The sequence below is a fragment of the Pongo abelii genome, chromosome 21 (assembly GCF_028885655.2).
Source record: "Pongo abelii isolate AG06213 chromosome 21, NHGRI_mPonAbe1-v2.0_pri, whole genome shotgun sequence".
Taxonomy (NCBI): Eukaryota; Metazoa; Chordata; class Mammalia; order Primates; family Hominidae; genus Pongo; species Pongo abelii.
Genome location: NC_072006.2, coordinates 34034757 through 34056837, shown reverse-complemented (window position 1 = coordinate 34056837; position 22081 = coordinate 34034757). Strand labels below are relative to the sequence as shown.

At 42.9% G+C, this 22081-nt stretch overlaps 1 long non-coding RNA gene across 1 annotated transcript; it reads right to left on the bottom strand.

Annotated features, from left to right (window-relative positions):
• Positions 1-2269: 2269 nt before the first annotated feature.
• LOC129052106 (uncharacterized) lies at positions 2270-22025 on the bottom strand. Its single transcript, XR_008516882.1, has 4 exons — positions 21901-22025; positions 19984-20074; positions 16906-16997; positions 2270-2406 (listed from the first exon to the last, which is right to left on the bottom strand). It is a non-coding gene; the product is annotated as an uncharacterized LOC129052106 (long non-coding RNA).
• Positions 22026-22081: the final 56 nt, after the last annotated feature.

Below are 22081 nucleotides of genomic sequence, written 5' to 3'. Positions count from 1 at the left end.
TTTGGAAACATACCTGAGATGGATGGGGTCTGAGATCCCCAAGGTGGAACTGCCAAAAGTCCCAACCACCTTCTTCTCCCTTTGAGCTCCTATGGCTCTCTTCTTTTACTCAATGGAGAAAACCTTCTGGATTTGAAGTATCAAATGTATAAATGTCTGACAGTATCTTGACTGTATGTTTTAAAGATTTATACCTTAAAGGGTTTAAGAATTCTGGTTAAGGGACAGTCTCTAATGGTGAAATTTCAGACATTCATCAGTAGATGGAGTTGATACATTTGAGCCTTATCACAGTCTTAGGAGGCTCCAGGAATCAGAGACATGGTCTCCACTTAAATGCCCAAATCTCCTCCTCAAACAAGCTTCCAATGGGCTGCCCAGGTTCTGCTTGAATATCTCCACTGACAGGGAAGCCACTACCTCCAGGAGTAGAAGCTTTCACCTTTGGATAGTCTGTGTATTGAGTGAAAAGGCCTGTGGGAATGGGGATTAGACCTTAGACCAGCTCTTCTGCTTGTGGGGGGAAGTGAGTACATGAGGCCAACTCTGAAGGTCCTAAATTTGATGGGCAGCAGGAGGGGGAGGTGAGATGCATTGCTGTATCAGTATCATCAGGGTGTGACTGGGACTGTCTAATACTGCACAAAACATAAGGCTTGGATGAAACTATACCTGGCCAAAACTCTTATAAATTCTATGGTGGACATTTGGTGACATTTGTCTTTTCCAGTAATAGCACTTTGGTTTTCATGTGGGGAAGCACTCCTTCTCCACTCTTTGCCATGATGTTCAAGCGGAACTAATGCAACTCTCAGCTCCAGGAGTGGTCATGTGACACAAGCCCTTAAATACAGTGACTGATTTAGGAATGGGCATGTCTTAGTCCATTCTGGCTGCTGTAACAAAATACCATACCTTGGGTGATTCATAAACAACAGAAATTTACTTCTCAGAGTTCTGGAGGCTGGGAAGTCCAAGATCAAGGCAGATTTCATGTCTGGTGAGAGCAAGCTTTCTGGCTCATAGATGGTGCCTTCTTGCTGCATCCTCACATATGGAAGGAGTGAGAGGTCTCTCTTGGGCTTCTTTTATAAAAGAACTAATCTTGCTGGGCGCAGTGGCTCATGCCTGTAATCCCAGCACTTTGGGAGGCTGAGGCGGGCAGATTACCTGAGGTCAGGAGTCAAGACCAGCCTGACCAACATGGAGAAACTCAGTCTACTAAAAATACAAAATTAGCCAGGGTGGTGGCACATGCCTGTAATCCCAGCTACTTGGGAGGCTGAGGCAGGAGAATCGCTTGAACCCAGGAGGCGGAGGTTATGGTGAGCCGAGATCGCACCGTTGCACTCCAGCCTGGGCAACAATGGCGAAACTCTGTCTCAAAAAAAAAAAACAACAAAAAAACACAAACTCATCCTATTCATCAGGACTCTACCCTCATGACCTAATTACCTCCCAAAGTCTCTATCTCTTAATACCATCACCTTGTGGGTTAGAAATTTCAACATATGAATTTGGGGAGTGGGACACAAACATTCCAACTATAACTGTATATGATCCAAACAGAGTGTCCTAGTTGCCTCAGGCTGCCATAACAAAATACCATCAACTGTGTGGCTTAAACCACAGAAATTTATTTTTTCACACTTTTGGAGGGTGGAGTCTGAGATCAGAGTGCCACTATGGTTGGGTTCTGCTGAGGGTTCTCTTCCTGGCTTACAGACAGCTGTCTTCTTGCTGTATCCTCACACATGAGAGATAAAGAATGAGGAAGAGCTAGAGAAAAACGAGAGGGAGAGTGCACTCTTTTGCTGTCTCTTTTCTCTAATCCCATCATGAGGCCCTACCCTCATGATTTCTTTTTTTTTTTTTTTGAGATGGAGTTTCACCCTTGTTGCCCAGGCTGGAGTGCAATGGTGCGATCTTAGCTCACTGCAACCTCCGCCTCCCAGGTTCAAGCGATTCTCCCACCTCAGCCTCTGAGTAGCCAGGACCACGGGCATATGCCACCATACCCGGCTAATTTTGTATTCCCAGTAGAGACGGGGTTTCTCCATGTTGGTCAGGCTGGTCTTGAACGCCTGACCTCAGGTGATCCTCCCATCTCCACCTCCCAAAGTGCTGGGATCACAGGAGTGAGCCACCGCGCCCATCCATGATTTCTAAACCTCGTTACCTCCCTGTTGTGCCAAACCCCTACTGACTCCAATGGGGATGGCATCAGGTTCAAGAGGCCAAAGAAGAGAGAGACCTAGAGCCAGCAAATGAGACATAAGGTTTTATTTGGGGCTTACATACAGGAGAGAGAGTCCAGTGGTGGTGGGCTGGATAGGAGAACTGCGGTACATACAGTCCAGTGGCAGCAGGCTAGATGGGATAACCACATGGCTCAGTGCTGGTGGCCTGGGCAGAAGAACCACAACTGCTTGTAAAAGACATGCAGTTTATATAGCATTTTCACTTAGCACCCTCCCCCAACAGTCTCCACCTAGCAACTTCACCTGACCTAAAACAAAAGGTCTCGATCCCCTGTATGGCCCGCATTCCACAGGATGGGCCATAGGTTCCTCATAGACTCAGATGTTCCTCATACAGAAGGAAGGAATCTCCAAGTTGGCTACTCCCAGATTTCCTAGCTTGGAACCCACATTCAGGTGCGTCTGCCATACAGAGTCATTCTCAGGGTATACTTAAGTTATTGCTATTAGGCGCATTTACCATACACTCCCAAAGGCCCTATCTCCAAATACCAGTACATTGGAGTTTAGGGCTGTAGCGTATGAATTTAGGGGCAACATAGTTCAGTTCATAGCACAAAGTTAATCCCAAATTCTTGTGGGTGTAGTTACTAATTAAAAGAGAACCCTGATTATAGTAGAGCCAGCAGTGTCAGAATCTAGATGACCCTTAAGCTTTCCACTTTATAGGCCAATAAATTCTCCTTTTTGCCAGTCTAAATTCAATTTTCTGACGCTTGCAACTAAAAGATTCTTGAGTAATATGATCCCCAAACTCGCAGATCACTTGATCTCCAAAGGCTGCACTCGCTGGTTAATCAGTTACTTTGGGTGTGTGTGTAATGACTATAGGAGGTTCTTACACTTAAGCCTTCATCAGAATCACTTGGAGAACTTGGTAGAGCCCAGATTGCTGTGCTTCAACCTCAATTCCTCATTCTGTAGGTCTAAGATGCAACTTGAGAATTTCCATTTCTAACAAATTCTGAAATGATGCTGATACTGTTAGTCTGGGAATCCCACTTTGAAAAACGGTGAAATGGAAGCCCTTGACTCCTGAAATGAGGATACCTGGAATCTTTGTGGCTCAAGATTGAGACAAGGGGTAGGATGAAACTTTTCTTTAGTGGGAAAGAACCATTTTGGTATGTCCTGGGAGTCCTCAGGAAGTTCAGTCCTTACTCTTAGCTCCCAAAGGGGAGGTAATACAGTTCCAGAAGAGATTTTCTTAGAGATCCTTTAAAAATGTCTGTGTGCCTCCCTACAGGGCTTTTCTATTGCACTCAGAAAAAATTCAGGTGCCTTACAAGGCATTTCATGATCTGGCTTCACTGGGGAAAGTGGAAGGGATCAGAATCCTTCATTCCCTTGACTCTCCTCTCATGTTCTATGTCAGTAGCTACAGGGCTTATACATGCTGGAATTTCCTGGGCCACTCTGACAGCAAGGAGCATTTTTCAGGCTATGAGATGTAGCAAAATTAATCTTCATAATAACAAAAAACACACCAGCTCTTCTCCTCAGCTCTCTAAATGTCTAGGAAATTCTTATTCTGTGTTGGTCTAAGCTAAACTATATCTCTCAGATGCTTTGGAGCCCGAAAATAGTTCTTAGACTCCCAAGTATGTACTCAGATATTTGGATTGAGAATTGTGATCAGTAGATCATAGTGGCTACAAACAATGACCCATGGCTTTAGGAGGATTCACCAAGCAGTGTGTACCAAGGGCCAAGACAGGGGTCTTAATGGCTCCAGGAGATCAGGAAAGTGGCTCTTCACCATGTAGCAAGGCAATAGGAAGCTAACTCAACCATAAGAAATGCAGTGATAGGTGTTTTGCTTAGAGTGGCTTATGTAATCCTGATCCCAACATCACTATTATTACCCCTCTTTTACAGAAGGGAAAGCTGAGGCTTAGTGACATAAAACAACTTGCCTATGGCTACATGTGGTAGCTTGAAAAATGACCTCTCAAAGGTACCAGGTTCTAATCTCTTACCTTGCATGGAAACAGGGCCTTTGCAGATGTGATTAAGTTAAGGATCTTGAGATGGGAAGGCTGTCATGGATTAGCAGGGTGGGCCTTAAATGCAGCTGCATGTATATAAGAGGAAAGTAGAGGAAGATTTGACCCCCCACACACAGAAAAGAAGGTACTGTGACTACAGAGATGAGAGATTTGAAGATGCTGGCCTTGAAGATTGAAGTGATGTGACCATAAGCCAAGGAATGATAACAGCCACCAGAAGCTGGAAGAGCCAAGAACAGATTCTCCCCTAGGACCCCCAGAGGGAGCATAGCCCTGACAACACCTTGGTTTTGCTCCAGTGATACTGATTTCAGACTTCTGGCCTTCAGAATTGTGAAAGAGTAAATTGTGGAAGAATCAATTTCTTTTGTTTTAAGCCACCTTATCTGTAGTAATTTTGTACAACAGCCTCAGGAAACTAAAACACATACACCCAGAAATGTGCCCAAGTCTGACTGGCCCCAATAGCTCTGCTGTTTGCTCTGTACTGTGGAGCCATGCAGGAGAAAACAAATGCTACTCCCCGTGTTCTGCACTAATAGAGATGGAGTGGGCATGGAAACCCACATAGGACCATTATTTGGCTTGGGGACATGGTGTACTTTTTTTTTAATTATGAAGATTTATTTTGCTACATGTGGTAGCCTGAAAAATGCCCCTTGGTTCAGGCTTCTGAGTAACCAAGCATTGACCTAGTGGGCCCATAGTGGCTGGATAGTGAGGAGGGGTGATGGGCAGGGACAACCTAGGATAAGGGATGTGCTACAGATGACCCCCAGATGGGAAAATCATGTTGATGTGAAAGTGATATTGTCAGATAGGCTAACAGATTCTAAGAAGCATCGGAAGCTGCCAGGTTGGCTTGCCACTCTGCCATCGATTTAGCTGCTGGGAACACATCAAGCCCATATAGATTAAGACGACTTATTACTTACACAGACAACAACAGTATTAGCTCCCCATGGCCCTTGATCACAGGATGACACTGGAACAGAAGGGGCCAAGTGACATGCAACAGAGGTGATGGGTCCCTGATGCTGAGGAGCCAATTATATGCTGCAGCGAAGCAGCTTTACAGCCTGCAGCTGTACCCTGAGGGGAGGAGGGGAAGTGGACAGGCCCGCTTCATCAGAACCAGCAAGGCAGATGAGAAATGGCCAAGACAGTCTTCCTGTAGATAGAGAGGTGGGTGAGAGATGGCCTTGTGGCAGCTCCTTGCAAGCCCACCTGACTTCTCATGATCTGGGTGACCACGGGGTATCCCACCAAGACTTAGGTCAGCAGTGGTTAAGCCTTGCCCCGTAGCCTAGGTAAAAATGTGCAAGGTTGTCAGGGCACCAGCATGGAGGAGTTCCCCTACATACATGAGCCCTTCAGAGTGAAAAGGCAAGAACTTAGATTTTGCCACTTCTTTGAGTCTTCATTTTTGTATGAAGACTCGTGTGTGTGTGTGTGTGTGTGTGTGTGTGTGTGTGTGTAACAGGGTCTTGCTCTCATGCCAGGTTGGAGTGCAGTGGTGCAATCACAGCTTACTGCAGCCTCAACCTCCCAGGCTCAGGTAATCCTCCCACCTCAGCCTCCCAAGTAGCTGGGACTACAGGCACTTGCCATCACACTGGATAATTTTTTGTAGACACAGGGTTTTGCCATGTTGCCCATACTGATCTCAAGTTCCTGGGCTCAAGTGATTCTCCTGTCTCAGCCTCCCAAAGTGCAGGGATTACAGGCGTGAGCCACTATGCCTGGCATCCTTATGCAGACTCTTGTGTCATGTAAAACTCACATTAAATCTGTAGGCTTTTCTCCTGTTAATCCATCTTACATCAATTTAATTCTCAGGCCCAGCCAAAGACCTTAAGAAGGGAGAGGTAATGTTTTGCTTTCCCTACATCACCCTAGAAAGTTTCCTATTGTCCCTTTCCAATCAACCACCTCCCAAGAAGCAATCACTGTTCTGATTTCTATCCCTGTGGATTTGTTCGACAACATCACTGTCCAATGGGTCTTTCTGCAATGATGAAAATGTTTCATGTCTTCACTGTCCAGTACAATAGCCAATGGCTACATGCAGCTATTAAGCACTTGAAATGTGGCTAGTGCAACTAAAGAAATGAAATTTTTATTCTACCTAATTTTAATTAATTTAAATTTAGATAGCCACACTAGGCTAGTAGCTACCATATTGGACAGCTCCAGCTCTTTCTTTGTGATTCTGATGTTTACATTGTTGTGAGCCTCACCAGTTTCTTACTGCTGAATGAGGTTTTTAAAATTTTAAAATTTATTTTTAATTGAGGTAAAATATATATAACAGAGAATGGACCATTTTAACCTTATCTTTTTTTAATTGAGTTAGTGTCTCACTCTGTTGCCCAGGTGGAGTGCAGTGGTACAATCACGGTTCACTGCATCCTTGGCCTCCTGGGTGCAAGCATCCTCCCACCTCAGCCTTCCAAGTAGCTGGGACTACAGGTGCACACCACCATGCCTGGTGAATTTTTTAATTTTTTTGTAGAGATATCATCTCACTATGTTGCCTGGGCTGGTCTCAAATTTTCAGGCTCAAGCTATCCTTCTGCCTCAGCCTCCTCAAGTGCTGGGATTACAGCAGTGAGCTACTACACCTGGTCCCATTTTAACCATCTTTAAGTTTAGGTTCAGTGGCATAAAGTACATTCAACATTGTTGTGCAACCATTACCACCATCCATCTCCAGAACTTTTCCCCTTCCGCAGTTGAAACTCTGTACATTTTAAACAATGACTCCCTGTCCCCTTCCCTCAGCTCCTGGCAACCATCATTCCACTCACTTTCTGTTGCTGAGTACGTTTTTTACTGCTGAGTAGTTTTTTTAAAGCTCAGTACTATCCCTTGCCTCCTTGATATTGCTCTGCTTTGTATATGAGTTGAATCCTTGAAGGTTAAATATGCACATGACACAGTTCATCTACATGCCTTGGTTTCAGCATGCTCTCTTTGACTAGAAGAGTCTTTAACAGCACAGCCATGCCTTCTGTTTCTCTGAATCCCACATTCTGAATGTCCTGCCATGCTGTTGGTATAGACAAGATGTCTGCTCATTGTGAGTTCTTGGTACCTGATGGTGAAGTTGGGTAGGGCACAAACTTTGCTGAATTCCCATGAGGTATCTGAGTCCAAGGCTTTAGAGCAGGTCATACCACAGGGAAGGGACTTTCCCACGCAAACTGCTGGTTTTCCACCGAATCCATGAGGCTGAGCATGTGGTCACTTCCCCTGAAACTTCATCTTGATTGCATTCTAGATGACATGCCCAGCTGGCTTACATTCTCCAGCCATGTCAGGTATGGCCATGTGACTAGGTTTTGGCAGTGGAACTGGAGCAGAAGTGTCCTGGGACTCAAGCTGAAGACACTGGACCAGTGTCTTCCACTATTTCCTCTTCCTTCTAGCTGGAACTTTGACACAACATTCTAAGTTGGGGATCACAACAATGTGCTAGAGGATTGCAGGGCCACCCTCCTCCCAACCTGGGACTCTGGATGACTTCATGGAACAAGCCTGCCTACTTCCCTGGACTGTTATGTGAGAGGAAGATAATGCTCTGTCTTGTATAAGCCATTTCATTTCGGGGCTAGCCTTTGCCCTAACCATTACAACCACAGACAAGGCTGAAATAGAACCTGTACCTCCTGACTCCCAGGCCATCCCTACACCATAGTACAAGGGGTATTAGATTGGAGGAGAAAGAGAAGTGAGTGTCGCAAAGCTATCTTCAGTGGCAGCAGGAGAAATGCCTCTGCTCTTGCCTGAAGGTACCTTCTGTCTGGGCCTCAGCCTTAACATCTCACTCCTGGTTGTTTGCAGTGGCTTCCTACTTGGTTTTCCTATTTCCAGCCTTTCTTAGGCTGGCTAACCCTCCTTACCATACTCAGAACAGTCTTTCCAATACCTATGTGGTCTCTGGAACAGACATTTTATCCAGTAGCCATTCCTTTCCACTGTTTCCCTTCTTGGAAAAGCCTATCTTCCAAGACAGATGTTGAAATATTAGTGATTTGTTCTCCAGTGTCCCTTGCAGCAAGGATTGGCCATGTAGCCAATGGGACACATTGACATTGTTGTATATGGTAATTTTTATGTTTAATTTTTGAGGCATTTCCAAACTGTTTTCCAAAGTGGCTGTACCATTTTACATTCCCACTAGTGATGAATGAGGGTTCCAATTTCTCCACATCCTCCCCAACACTTGTTATTGTCTCTCTTTTATTATAGCCATCCTATTAGGTGTCTAGCCAATGAGAACTATGGGAACGTCTGTCAGAGGACTTTGGGGAAAGATTTTCCTCCCTAACAAAGAGATATATGGAACAAAGACATCACAAGAAAAGAAAACTACAGACAAATATCCCTTATGAATAAAGATGCAAAGATTCTCAACAAAATAGCAAACTGAATCCAGCAACATAAAAAAAGGCTATACACCGTGACCAGAAATGCAAAGATGGTTTAATAGCCAAAAATCAATCCATAAAATACACAACATCAATAGAATAAGGAAAAACCAAACGATCATCTCAACAGACACAGAAAAAGCATTTGACAAAATCTAACACCCTTTCATAATAAAAATGTTCAACAAACTAGGAATAAAAAAGAATTTCCTCAGCCTGATAAAGAACATCTATTAAAAAACCAATAGCTAATATAATATTTAATGATTAATGATTGAGGCCAGGTACGGTGACTCTCGCCTGTAATCCCAGCACTTTGGAAGGCTGAGGCAGGTGGACTGCTTGACCTCAGGAGTTTGAGATTAGCCTGGGAAACACGATGAAACCACATCTCTAAAAAACATATAAAAATTAGCCAGGTGTGGTGGTGTGTACCTGCAGTCCCAGCTACTTGGGAGGCTGAGGTGGGAGGGTCATTTAAGTCCAGGAGGCAGAGACTGCAGTGAGCCAATATTGCACCATTGCACTCCACCCTGGGTGACAGAGTGAGAACCTGTGTCAAAAATAAATTAAAAAAAAAAAAAAGATTGAATGCTTTGCTCCTAAGATCAGGAACTGGACAAGAATGCCCATTATTATTTCTATTCAGTATTGTACTGGAGGCTCTGGCCAATGCAATAAGGTAATAAAAGAAGCTAAAAGGCATCCAGATTTAAAAGGGAGAGGTAAAACCATTTCTATATGCATATGACATGATCTTGCATACAGACAATACTAAGGAATACACAAAAAACTATTAGAGCTAATAAACAAGCTCAGCAAAGTTGTAAGATACCATATAGATATACAAAAATATTTGTATGCCAGCAATGAATAATCTGAACATGAAATTAAAAACCAAATCTCTTTATAATAGTATTGAAAATAATAAGATAATTAGATACAAATTTAACAAAAGAAATACAAGACTTGTACACTGAAAACTACAAAACATTGCTGGAAAACATGAAAAGGTATAAATAAATGTAGAGATATACTATGTTCATGGATTAGAAGACCTAATATTTTTTAAATGACAACACTCTTCAAACTGATCTAAACATTCAATAAAATCTTTATCAAAATCCAAATGGCATTTTTAGCAGAAATGGAAAAATGAATTCTAAAATGGCAGTAGCTTTTGTTCAAGTCTCCTTGTTAGTGAGATAATCTTCCTGTCTTCACTGATCCTCCTGACCTTCACCTGATGCTGTTCTATGGGGGAAAATGGAACACTGGAAAGCCAACACTTTTTTTTTCTTTGTCTCTGGACTTCACTATTCTAATAAGTGAACAAAGTCTTGACTATTAATTTCATTTGGCTTATTGTCCTAACTGACCATCTCAACACCTGTCATCTTGACAATCTTAAATTATTAAATATAACAATCAAAAGACAGATTGGCAGGGTATGTTGTTTATGATAAACTCATTTCAAATTCAACAATTTAGGTGGCTGAAAGTAAGCGATATAATAAGACATACTATGCAAACATTAGTTTAAAAAATAGAAGTGGCTAAATGAATATCAGATACAGTGGACTTCAGAACCATGAAATTTACTAGAGTCAAAGAGGGATATTACATAGGAATAAAAGGATCAATCCACTAGGAAGACAAAACAATATTAAATGTGCATGCACCAAGCAACAGAGACTTAAATATGTAAAGCCAAAGCTAATAAAACTGAAAGGAGAAATAGACAAGTCCACAATTACAGTCAGGGGCATAAACAACCCAATCTCAACATTCAATTGAACTACTAGGTAGAAAATCAGTGAGGATTTAGAGGATCTGAACAACACCATTAAACAACGGTATCTAATAGGCATGTATAAAATGCTCCAACCAACAACACAGAATATACGTTAGTTTCAAGAACCCAAGAAGTATATACCAACATAGACATATCCTGGACCATGAAAGAAACCTCAGCAAATTTAAAAGAATTATAATTATAGAGTATGTTCTCTGACAAAAATGGAATAAACCTACAAATCAATAGTATAAAGGCAGAAAATCTCTAAACATGTGGAAAGTAAACAACATACTTCTAAATAATCTATGGCTCAAAGAAGAAGTTTAAAGGGAAATTTAAAAACTACATAAAACCAAATAAAAGTAAAAATACAAGATATCAAAATATGTGGGATGCAGCAAAAGTAATGCTGAGAGGAAAGTTTATAGCACTAAATGCTTAACTAGAAAAGATGAAAGGTCTCAAATTAGCAATTTAAGTTAGTACCTCTAGAAACTAGAAAAACAAGAGCAACATAAATTCAAAGCTAGCATAAGGAAAGAAACAGTAAAAATCAGGGCAGATATAAATAAAATCAAAAACAGAAAAACAATAGAAAAACTGCAAAAAAGCGGATTTATTAAAAAATAAATAAAATTGATAAGCCTCTAGCAAGATGGAAAATAAAAAGAGAGAAGATACAAATCACCAGTACCACAAAGAAACAGGGAATGCCATTATAGATCTTGTAGCCATTAAAAAGATAATAAGGAAATACTGTAAATAAATTGATGCTCATAAATTTGATAACTTAGAAGAAATGAAACAATTCCTCAAAAATAAAAAAACTTCCAAAACCCAACCAGGATGAAACAGATAGTTTGGTCAGTCCTAAAATTGTTAAAATGGCCAGGCGCGGTGGTTCATGCCTGTAATCCCAGCACTTTGGAAGGCTGAGGCTGGTGGATCACCTGAGGTCAGGAGTTTGAAACCAGCCTGGCCAACCTGGTGAAACCCTGTCTCTACTAAAAATTCAAAAATTAGCTGGGCATGGTGGCAGACACCTGTAATCCCAGCTACTCAGGAGGCTGAGGTAGGAGCATCACTTGAACCTGGGAGGTGGAGGTTGAGAGCCAAGATCACGCCATTGCACTCCAGCCTGGGTGACAAAGCGAGACTCTGTCTCAAAAAAAAAAAAAAAATTCGTTAAAATAACTGAATTCATAATTAAAATGCTCCAAGCTGGATAATTCTACCAAACATTTGAAAAAGACAACACCAATTTTACACAATCTCCTCCAAAAAATAGAAGCAGAGGAAACACTTTTCAATTCATTTCATGAGGCCAGTATTATGAGACAAAATAAAAAGAAAGGAAATTACAGACCAATATCTCTTATTAATTCTGATGCAAAAATCCTTGACAAAATATAAGCAAGCCAAATCCAACAATGTATAAAAATAATTATTCACCATTATCAAGTTAGATTTATTATAGCTACAGTAGTTCAACATTCAAAAATCAATCAATCCACCATATCAACAAGCCAAAGAAAGAAAAGCATATAATCATATGAATTGATGCAAAAAGAAAGCATTTGACAAAATCCAAAACTCATTAAGTCTCCCAGCAAGTCATAAATAGTGCAAAATTATTTCAACTTGATAAAGAACATGTAAAACAATTATACAAAACAAAAAATCCACAGCTAATATACTTAATGGTGGAAGACTGCTTTCCTCTTATGATGCTTTCCTAATGGCGCTTTCCTCCTAAGACGGAAACAAGGATGTTCTGTCTCACCACTTTTATTCTACACAATACTGGAAGGTCTAGCCACTGCAACAAGGCAAGAAAAAGAAATAAAATGCCTAACATCACAAAGGAAGAAAGAAAACTGTACTATTTATAGATAGCCCGTTTGACTATGTAGAAAATCTAGAGGAATTTAAAATACAACAAACAAACTCCGACTAAAAGGCGAGTTTACAAGGTCATAAGACACTAGATAAACACACAAACATCAGTCACATTTCTATACACTAGCAATGAATCTATGGAACAAAACTTTAAACCACAATACCACTTACAATCTCTCCAAAGAAAATGAAATATTTAGCAAAACATGCATAGTATATGTATGCTGAAAATTATAAAATACCAGATAAAAGAAATAAAAGATATAAATAAATGAAAATACATACTGTGTTTACAGATTGGAAGTCTCAACATAGTAAAGATATCAGTTTTCCCCAAATTTATCTGTAGGTTCAATGTTTATATCAAAATCCCAGCAAGATTTTTTGTAGATATAGATAAGTTTATTTTCCAATTTATAAGGACAGGTATAGTCTCTAGAATAGCTAAAATAACCTCAACAAAGAGGAATAAAGTGGAAGGAATCAATCTACTCAATATTAAGGTTTACTGTATAGCTACAATAATCAATACAGCTTGGTAGTTTCTTATGAAACTAAACATGCAACTATGATATGATCTAGCAACTGCACTCTTGAGCATTTCAGAGAATTGAAAACATGTTCACTCAAAAATCTGTGCACCTATGTTCACAGTAGCTTTATTCATAGGAACTAATAACTAGAAACAACCCAGAAGTCTTTCAGTGGGTGAACAGTTCAGCAAGCTGCAGTATATATATGTCATTAAATACTCCTTAGCAATAAAAAGCAGTGAACTGCTGGTATGTGCAACAACTTGGATGAATCTGCAAGGAATTATGCTGCGTGAACAAAAGCCAACTGCTAAAAGTTACATACTGTAGGATTCCATTAATATTTACTCCATAAATATTTATTTTTGTAATAATAAAAATTTTAAAATGGAGATCAGATTAGTTAGTGGTTGTCAGGGCTTAAGGATGGGTAGGGAGTGGCTGAAGGAAGAAAACGGGATGCTTATAAAAGGATAAAGTCTGTGATATATTTGTGATGATGAAGGTGTCTATCATGATTACGGTGGTAAATACACACACCTATGCCTGTGATAAAATTTGCATAGAACTAAATACACACCCAACACACACGAGTACATGTAAAAGTGGGAAAATCTGAATAAGATGGGTGGATTCTATCAATGAAAATATCCTGGTCATGATATTATACTACAGTTTTGCAAAATGTTATCATTGGGGGAAACTAGGTAAAGGGCATATATGGGATGTGTCTGTATTATTTCTTGGAGTCTGTAGTTATTTCAATAAATATTTTAATTAAAAAAGAAGCAAAATACATCTGCCTACTTTCTGATCCAGTAAATCTGCTTCTAGAAATATATTGAATGGAAATATTTGCATGAGACAGGGCAATGGAGGTGGGAGGAAGGGTTAGATTCTGATCAGTGTTGAAGCTGGAGCCACCAGGACTTGCCAAGGAATTGAGAGTATCCCCATGTCTCTGGCCCAGTCTCCTCATGGTTTCCCGGCTTCACTCTGCAACATCTAATCCATTTGCCATTCTGTAGCTGAGATGATCTTCTACAAACTCACCCTGACCATGCACCTCCCTGTAGAGCCTTCTATGGTCCCCCACTGCCCTCAAAAGCCAGCATTCTTTTCCCTGGCATAGGAGATACTTTGATCTGGCCTCTCTGACTCATGCTCAGTCCTGTCCTGCAGCTCCCCTGACTCATTGCATTCCCTCTTGACACGAGGCCTGCGCAAATGCTGTTCCCTCAGCCTGGAGGACCTCAGTTTGGGTGACTCATGCTCACTCTTTAAGTCCCTGGTCAGACAGCACTTCTTCCAGGAAGCCAGCCTGACCTTCTCAGCAGGGTTCTAAGACCCATATTTCCTGCCTAATCACAGCCTTTTGCTAAAGTGAGTAGTAGTTGTCTCCTCACTGGCTAGGCACACAGTGGGGGCTTAGAGTGTAATTCCTCGAAGTAGAGGGGCTCCCCGTTGCCTCAGGACTAAGTCCAGATTCTGCACCATGTTCAGGAGATCCTGTAGCGTCTGGCCTCTCCTGACCTCCCAGCCCTGGATCTAGCCCCCATCTCTCCACAACTTTCTTTATTCAGCCTGTTGGATTTTAGTAGTTCTTCTAACTCTCCTCATGGTCTTCTCTCAAGGCCTTTGTTGATGCTGTCTTCTCTGCCCAGACATGCCTCCTTCTTCCCATTTTCACCTGGGTACCTCCAACTCATCCTTCCCACTTCAGTTAAAACATCACCTCCTCCAGGACGTTTCCCTGACAGCCGGGGCCAGGTGAAGGCCTCTGTTATGACCTTTCCCATGGTACTCTGTGCCTCCTCCCTTCCAATGCACATCATACTTTCATTTATTATTTTTTGCCTGTACTTACACCAGAATGTGAAACCCATGAGGGCAGAGCAATTTATGTCTTACTCACTGCTGAATAGTGCCCGGCACCTAGTAGGAGCTCAGGACATGTTTGTTGAATAAATGATTAATATCCCTCCTGAGAGACAAATGCAGGCATGTGGCTTGCCCAGTTGACCAGGGGCCTTTGTGAAGGGGCCAGCAATTCTGGGCACCAACTGCATGACAGGTACTCTCGAGACCCCACTTATTCCTCACCATAGCCCCTTGTGATAAGTGTATCTTCCTCATTCTACAGATGGGTAAACTGAGGCTCCAAGAGGTGAAATAACATCTGTAGAATCACTGCTGGTAAGTGGAGAGTCAGGATTTGAACTCAACTCTCTGGACTTTGAAACTGGTTTCTTACTGCGAAAAAGCACTGCCTCTTGGTGGTAAGAAACCAATTGGTTTTTCCAGATGACCCTGGGAGCTAAGAGAACCAATGCTTCTTGCATGCCCGTTCTGTGCCAGACACTGACATGCTGATCTTGCTCAGGCTCACCACAGCACTGTGCGGTGGGAATTAGAGGAGGAGCCTGAAGCCCTGAGAAGCAAAGCCACTCACCAAGATCACACAGCTGAGAAGAGCTGAGCCAGGATTTACCCCAGGGTGTTCTGACTCCAAGGCTGGTGGGCTCAGGCAGGGTGGCTACACATTGGTGCCACCTCCCACTTCCTGGACATACCAGCATGATGACAAGAGGCACTGGAAGCTCCCACCTAGGCCTGCAGGGTTACTACAGAAAAAGACAAAGATCCTTTGAGTCATCTGGGTGAGAAAAGGCAGGGAATGACAGGCACAGTGTGTTGCGCTAGTGATCGCCTGTGCACAGATGGGGCACCTTTGCAGGGTGGAGAAAACTGAATCTGGAGAGAGTATGGATTTGAAGCCCTGTCCCCAGCTTGCACAGGGCTGCAAATCACAGGGTCACACGTGTTTCCTGCCTTCCTGGTGTGAAAGTGGCTGAAGAGATTGTGAGGCCAGCCTCAGTTTCCCCATCCCAGAAGGGGAAGATGCCCTTAGAAGTTGCCCCTGCCCTTCTGGAGACCCTCTTGAGACTGCAAGATTGGCCTCAAGGAAGAGGTCATCAGGTCTTTGCCAATTGGTCCCTGGGGCCCAGAGAGGGGCAGAAACTAGCCCAAAGTCACACAGGGATGCTTGGCTGACCCAGAATTGGGGCAGGCTTTGGAATCCCCACCCAGTGCTCTTTTTGCTGCCTCAGGCTGCACTTATGCTACCCCCTTCCACTTGGAAAGCCAAGGAGATGAAGAAGCAGCCACTGAGTCTAGGGGTGATGGTGGAGGATGTGCTGCAGGCTGGGAAAGAGAGTAGTGAGGATGCTGCCAGGGAGCTGAGGAGCCAGGGAGGGGAGGGCTGTCTTAGTTATGTCAGGTTGGGGTGTGCCACGCACCTATCATCTCAGTCTCATGCTCTCATCTTGAAGGAACAGCACCCAGATTTTCCTTTAGGGAGTCCCCTCCCAACTGCCCCTAAGTCCACTCCCAATCCCCAGCTTCAAGGCTCAGCCCATCAGTGAACTTCATCCCCCTGGCTACAGTGATTGGTTTAGGCAGTGTCATATGACTCCATTTGAGCAATGAGAGGCAGCTCTGGGATTGTTGCTGGAACCTCTGTGAAAGGGGAGGAGGCTGGAAAGGATGTAATACAGTAGCTGCTGATGATCATCTTGCCACCATAGGGGTAAGTCATCTGGCAAAGAGGTCAAGATAATGATAGCAGGGTTGAGAGCCTGAGGCAAGGACAGATTCCTGAGGACATTGTCTGGGCATCTGACAATGGGTCATCCTGGCTGCCCTCTTTCCTAGCCTGCAGCACATCCTCCACCATCACCCCTACATCCTGTTGCTCAGGCACCCAACCATGCCTGAACAGCTATGGAATTTCCAGTTTTGTGAACCAATATACTCTCCCTTTGGTTAAGGCAGTTTGAGTTGTGTTTCCATCATTTGCAATTAAAATATTCCTACTACAAAGCCCTCATGGATCTGCTTTTTTTCTCCCAGGTCTCTTCTACCACTAGAGAGTTGTGGACTTTTGGTGAAGGAGTTAATAACACTACTCACAGTTCCTTTCTTCATTCAATAAATATTATTCTTTACTTCATATGTTCCATGCTCTGGCTGTTTTGTGGGGAGCAAATGAGAAGTTCCCATCTCTGTTTATGTTAAAAACAAAACAAAACAAGACAAAAAACAAATTAACAAGCGAATACATACTGATTATAAAATAATGTGACGTGAAGAAAAAAACTGCTAAGAAAGAATAATGAGGTAGGAGGGGGCTACTTGAGATCAGGTGGTCATGCTGAGAGTTGAGAGTGGAAAGGAGCAGCTGGGAAGGTGTCTGGGAGAAGGCTGTTCTAGGAGGCAGAAACAACATGAACCAGAAGCTTGAGGAAAGACTGTTCACTAGAGGAACAGAAGGAAAACCAGGGAGGCTGGACAAGAATAGGGATGGGAAGCTGACTAGAGTGTAGAGAGAAAACTAGGAAGACCTTATAGGGCCTTGTGGGTTTGAATGTAATTCAACCAAAGAAGCCACTGTTCTTGCCTCCTCTCTCATAGGAAGAGAACTCCTGATTTACTTATTTTTATTATTTTTTTAAACTGTTAACTTTTATTTTAGATACAGGGGCTACATGTACAGATTTGTTACATGGGTATATGGCATGATGCTGAGGTTTGGGGTATGGTTCCCATCATCTGGGTAGTAAGCATATAGTTTTTTCACCCATGCCCCTTCCTTATTTCTCCCCACCAGTAGTCCGCTGTGTCTGCTGGAGTGTCTGTTGTTGCCATGTTTATGTTCATGTGTGTTGTTCCCATGTTTATGTCTATGTGTGTTGTTCCCAATGTTTAACTCCCACTTATAAGTGAGAACATGTGGTATCTGGTTTTCTGTTCTTGCATTAATTTGCTTAGGATTATGGCCTCCAGATGCATGCATGTTGCTGCAAAGGACACGATTTCATCCTATTTTATGGCTGCATAGTATTCCACGGTGTATATGTATCAAGTTTTCTTTATATAATCCACTACTGATGGCACCTAGGTTGATTCCATGTCTTTGTTACTGTGAATAGTGTGGAAATAAAGATATAGGTGCATGTGTCCTTTTGATAGAATGATTTAGTTTCCTTCACGTATATACCCAGTAATGGGATTGCTGTGTTAAATGGTAGCTCTGTTTGTAGTTCTTTGAGAAATCTCCAAACTGCTTTCCACAGTGGCTGAACTAATTTACATTTCCACAAATGTAACAGAAAGTCCCCAAATTAACAGTAGATAAGACTTTATTTCTCTCAGGGAGAAAAAAAAGTCAACTTATAAAGCAACTCTTTATAAGGGTTCTCTTTTCTCTGCAGCCTCGCCAGCATCTGTTGTTTCTGACTTTTAATAATAGCAATTCTGACTGGTGTGAGATGGTATCTCACTGTGGTTTTGGTTTGCATTTCTCTGATGATTGGTGATGATGAATATTTTTTTCAAGTGTTTGTTGGCCACTTGTATTATCTTCTTTTGAGAAGTGTCTGCTCATGTCCTTTGTCCATTTTTTAATGGGGTTATTGTTTTTCTGTCATTGATTTGTTTGAGATCCTTATGGATTCTGGGTATTAGACCTTTGTTGGATGCAGGGTTTATGAATATTTTCTCCCATTCTGTAGATTATCTGTTCATTCTGTTGAGAATTTCCTTTGCTGTGCAGAAGCTCTGTGGTTTAATTAGGTCCCATTTTTCAATTTTTGTTTTTGTTGCAATTGCTTTTGGGGACTTGGCCAAAACTTTTTTGTGAAGGCCAATGTCAAGAAGGGTATTTCCTAGGTTTTCTTCCAGGATTTTCATAGTTTGAAGTCTTACATTTAAACCTTTAATCCATCTTGAGTTAATTATTGTATATGGTGAAAGGTAATGGTCCAGTTTTATTCTTCTGCATATAGCTAGCCAGTTATCCATCCCAGTACAATTTATTGAATAGTGAGTCCTTTCCCCATTGCTTGTTTTTGCCTTGTCAAAGATCAGATGGTTTATAGGGTGTGGCTTTATTTCTGGGTTTTCTATTCTGAGAACCCCTGATTTATATTTAGGCACAGAGGACCTCTGATTATGGATACCATTTCCCAAACTCCCTTGCAACTAGGTGTGCCATATGAGTAGATACTGGTCACTGGGATGTGAATAAGTGTGAAATGAGTAACATCAGGGTCCTTCCTGTTAAGAGCAGAGAAATACCCACTTTGTCCTCTTTTCTCCCTAGAATAGCTGGCATGCAGGGATGAGCCAGAGACATCTTAGACTGTGGCAGGAGGGCAACAACTTAGGAACAGCTGAGCAACAAGCCAGACAGAGCCTGAGCTCCCAGCAGTTTCATGGAAGAGTTGCTTTATAGGTTGACTTTTTTTCTCCCTGAGAGAAATAAAGTCTTATCTACTGTTAATTTTGGGCATTTCTGTTAATGCAGCTGAAATGATATAGAGATGTTTAAAGCTATGGGTTAGGATGAGACCACCCAGGACAGTAGTCCTCAAACTGTGTTTTTGGGAGCTCTGAGAACTCTGAGGGTCATTGAGATGCTATCAGGGGTCTGTGAGGTCAAAACTCTTTTCCTAATAATGCTAAGATGTGTGTACCTTTTACACTCTCATTCTCTCACCAGTGTATGGTGCAGCTTTCCAGGAGCTATGTGCATGGGATAGTGCAACACGGTGTATGCAGATGTGTATGCAGAAGTAGTATGAAAATCCAGCTGTCTTTTTTTTAAAGCCAGACAATGCAGGGATTCACAAAAATGTAAAACAATGTACTCTTCCCACGAAATGCCTTTTGTTTGGAAATATGGTCAGTTTTGAAAACAGATTATATTTATGTTAACATGTAATGCATTCATAATTTTAAAATTAATATTTTTAACTTTTCTCCATTTTACTAACATAAATATTAATAGATACAAACCCACCTAAAAAGCTCTTTCAGATCTTCAAGAGTGTTTAAGCATAGAAAGAAGCCCCGAGACCACAAGGGTGAGAACTACCATCCTCCCCGCTGTCCGGATGCTCCCACAGCCTGGGCTCCCCAGTGCAGGTAGGGACTCCCCAGGGCACGAGACCACCCCTGCCTCTCTTGGCCCCATGATCTCCCTCTTACCTAACTGTTCCTTCATCCCCAGAGCCAGCACCAAGCAGGAGATGCAGTACAGCGTGCCCAGGACCATGGCAGCCATCACATATGCCCTCCACTGGGGAACAAGAAGTGCGTTAGGCTGATGTACTCCACTCCACCTCCCTACGTGTTTGTGCAGTGACACCAGCCTGGAGGGCCTTCTATCCCCATCTCCCACCTCTGTAAATCCTACCCACTCTTTGAGTCTTGGCCCAAGGGCTTCTCTGTCTCTCTCAAATGATTTCTGTGTTCTCATTTGTCTCTGCCTTCTCTGGGAATCTTTGGTGCCACAGGGTAATCTCCTGTGTGTCATTCCTGACTTCTTAATTCATCTGCCATCTCCTTCCTTGAAAGCGGAAATAGTGACTTCTTCTGCTTGCCTACATTGCCTAATAACAATAACAACTACCATAATAATAATTGCTAACAATTATTAAACAGTCACCATTATAATATTAGCTCATTTACTCCTTGCAACAGCTCTCTAAGGTGGGCTCTATGATATTAGCCTCATTTTACAGATGAGAGGACTGAGGCTCAGAAAGGTTAAAGTACCGCCCAAGCCACACAGTTCAGAAATGGAGGCCAGCATATAAGCCAGTCCAACTCTGATTGGCGACTGCTAGAAATCAATGGAGTAATATGCACTTAACACTGTGCCGGGTGGATAGAAAAGTGCTCTACTACCCAGTAAGCATTTATTGAGCACCTACTATGTGTCAGGCACTGCTAGGTGCTGTGGGTTCAGCTGTGAGCCAAGCAAAGTCCCTTCTCTCCTCGTGCTTGTAGGCTGTTGCTGCCTAAGCCTTCCCTCTGCTGTTCCCTCAGCTTGAAATGTTCTTTCCCTGGGTTCCCACATGGCTTGCTCCATCACCTCCTTTAGGTCTCTGCTCAAATATCACCTTATCAGTGAGGCTTCCTCTGACCTCACCACCTAAAATCTCAACTTGCTCTGCCCTTCCCTGCAGCACATCCTGCCCAATGCCTGCATGTGCTATGGGCCTCACTCACTCATGGGTAATATCTGTTTCCCCTGCAGGATGTCAGCTCTGTGAGGGTGGAAGATGTGTCTGTCTTTTCCCTGCTATAGCCTCTGGCACAGCATAGCACCTGGTATACAGTAGATGCTCAGCAACCATGTGCCAAATGGATGAATGAGCATGGTTGGTGGTGAAAATTGTTATGAGGAAAAATGAAGCTAGTCAAAGAGGATGGGGTCTGGGGGTCCTCTTCCAGAGGGGGCATAAGATTGGAGACCTGATTAGAGCATGGGGGGGGGGGAGTGGGGTCGGGGGGAATGTGTCATGTACAGAACGGGGAGAAGTGTCTTCCAGGCAGAAGAAAAGCATGTGCAAAGGCCCTGAGGTGGGAGCATGCAAGGCATGTCTGAGAAACAGAAAAGAGGCCGGTATAAGGGAGAAGGGTGGGAGATGAGGGAGAAGGGCCGGGGGCCAGCTTGTCCAGGTCTTTCGGACCATGCTGAGGGATCTGACGTTTCCTGAGGGTGACGGGGAGCCATGGAGGAGTCTACAGACATTAGCTGTTATTACTATGTTTCAAGGGCTCACATGGGCCAGGCCCAGGTAGGCTGCCTTACACACACACACTCCCATTTGATCTGTGTGTCCATGCTGCAGGCTTTCCTGTCCCCTTTTTACAGACAGGGAAGCAGAGGCCAGTAGGCCCCTCCTTACTGTGTTCTCCAGAGAGTTGGTGAGCAGGAAGCTGCTGTTGCCATCAAGGGAACCATTGTCCCATGAGCCATTGAACTCCACGGAGCCCTAGTTTATGCTGCTGTGGAAGTGGATCCCCAGCTTCCCCTAGATGTGGGCTCCTACTAGCGTGCTGACAGCTTCCATGCCTATGCCTGCGGAGGTGACGTAGGAGACCAGCAGGACTTACTTCCTGGTCCCAGGATGAAGTAAAGAAACCAGCAGATGGTGCCAAAGGCAACCTCTAGTTACCCTTGCCTCTCATTAGCATAAGAAACTCCCACCAGTGCCATGACAGTTTACAAATGCCATGGCAACGAGCTGCAAGTTACCACCCGTTTCCATGGCAACAACTCAGCAGTTGTTCTTTT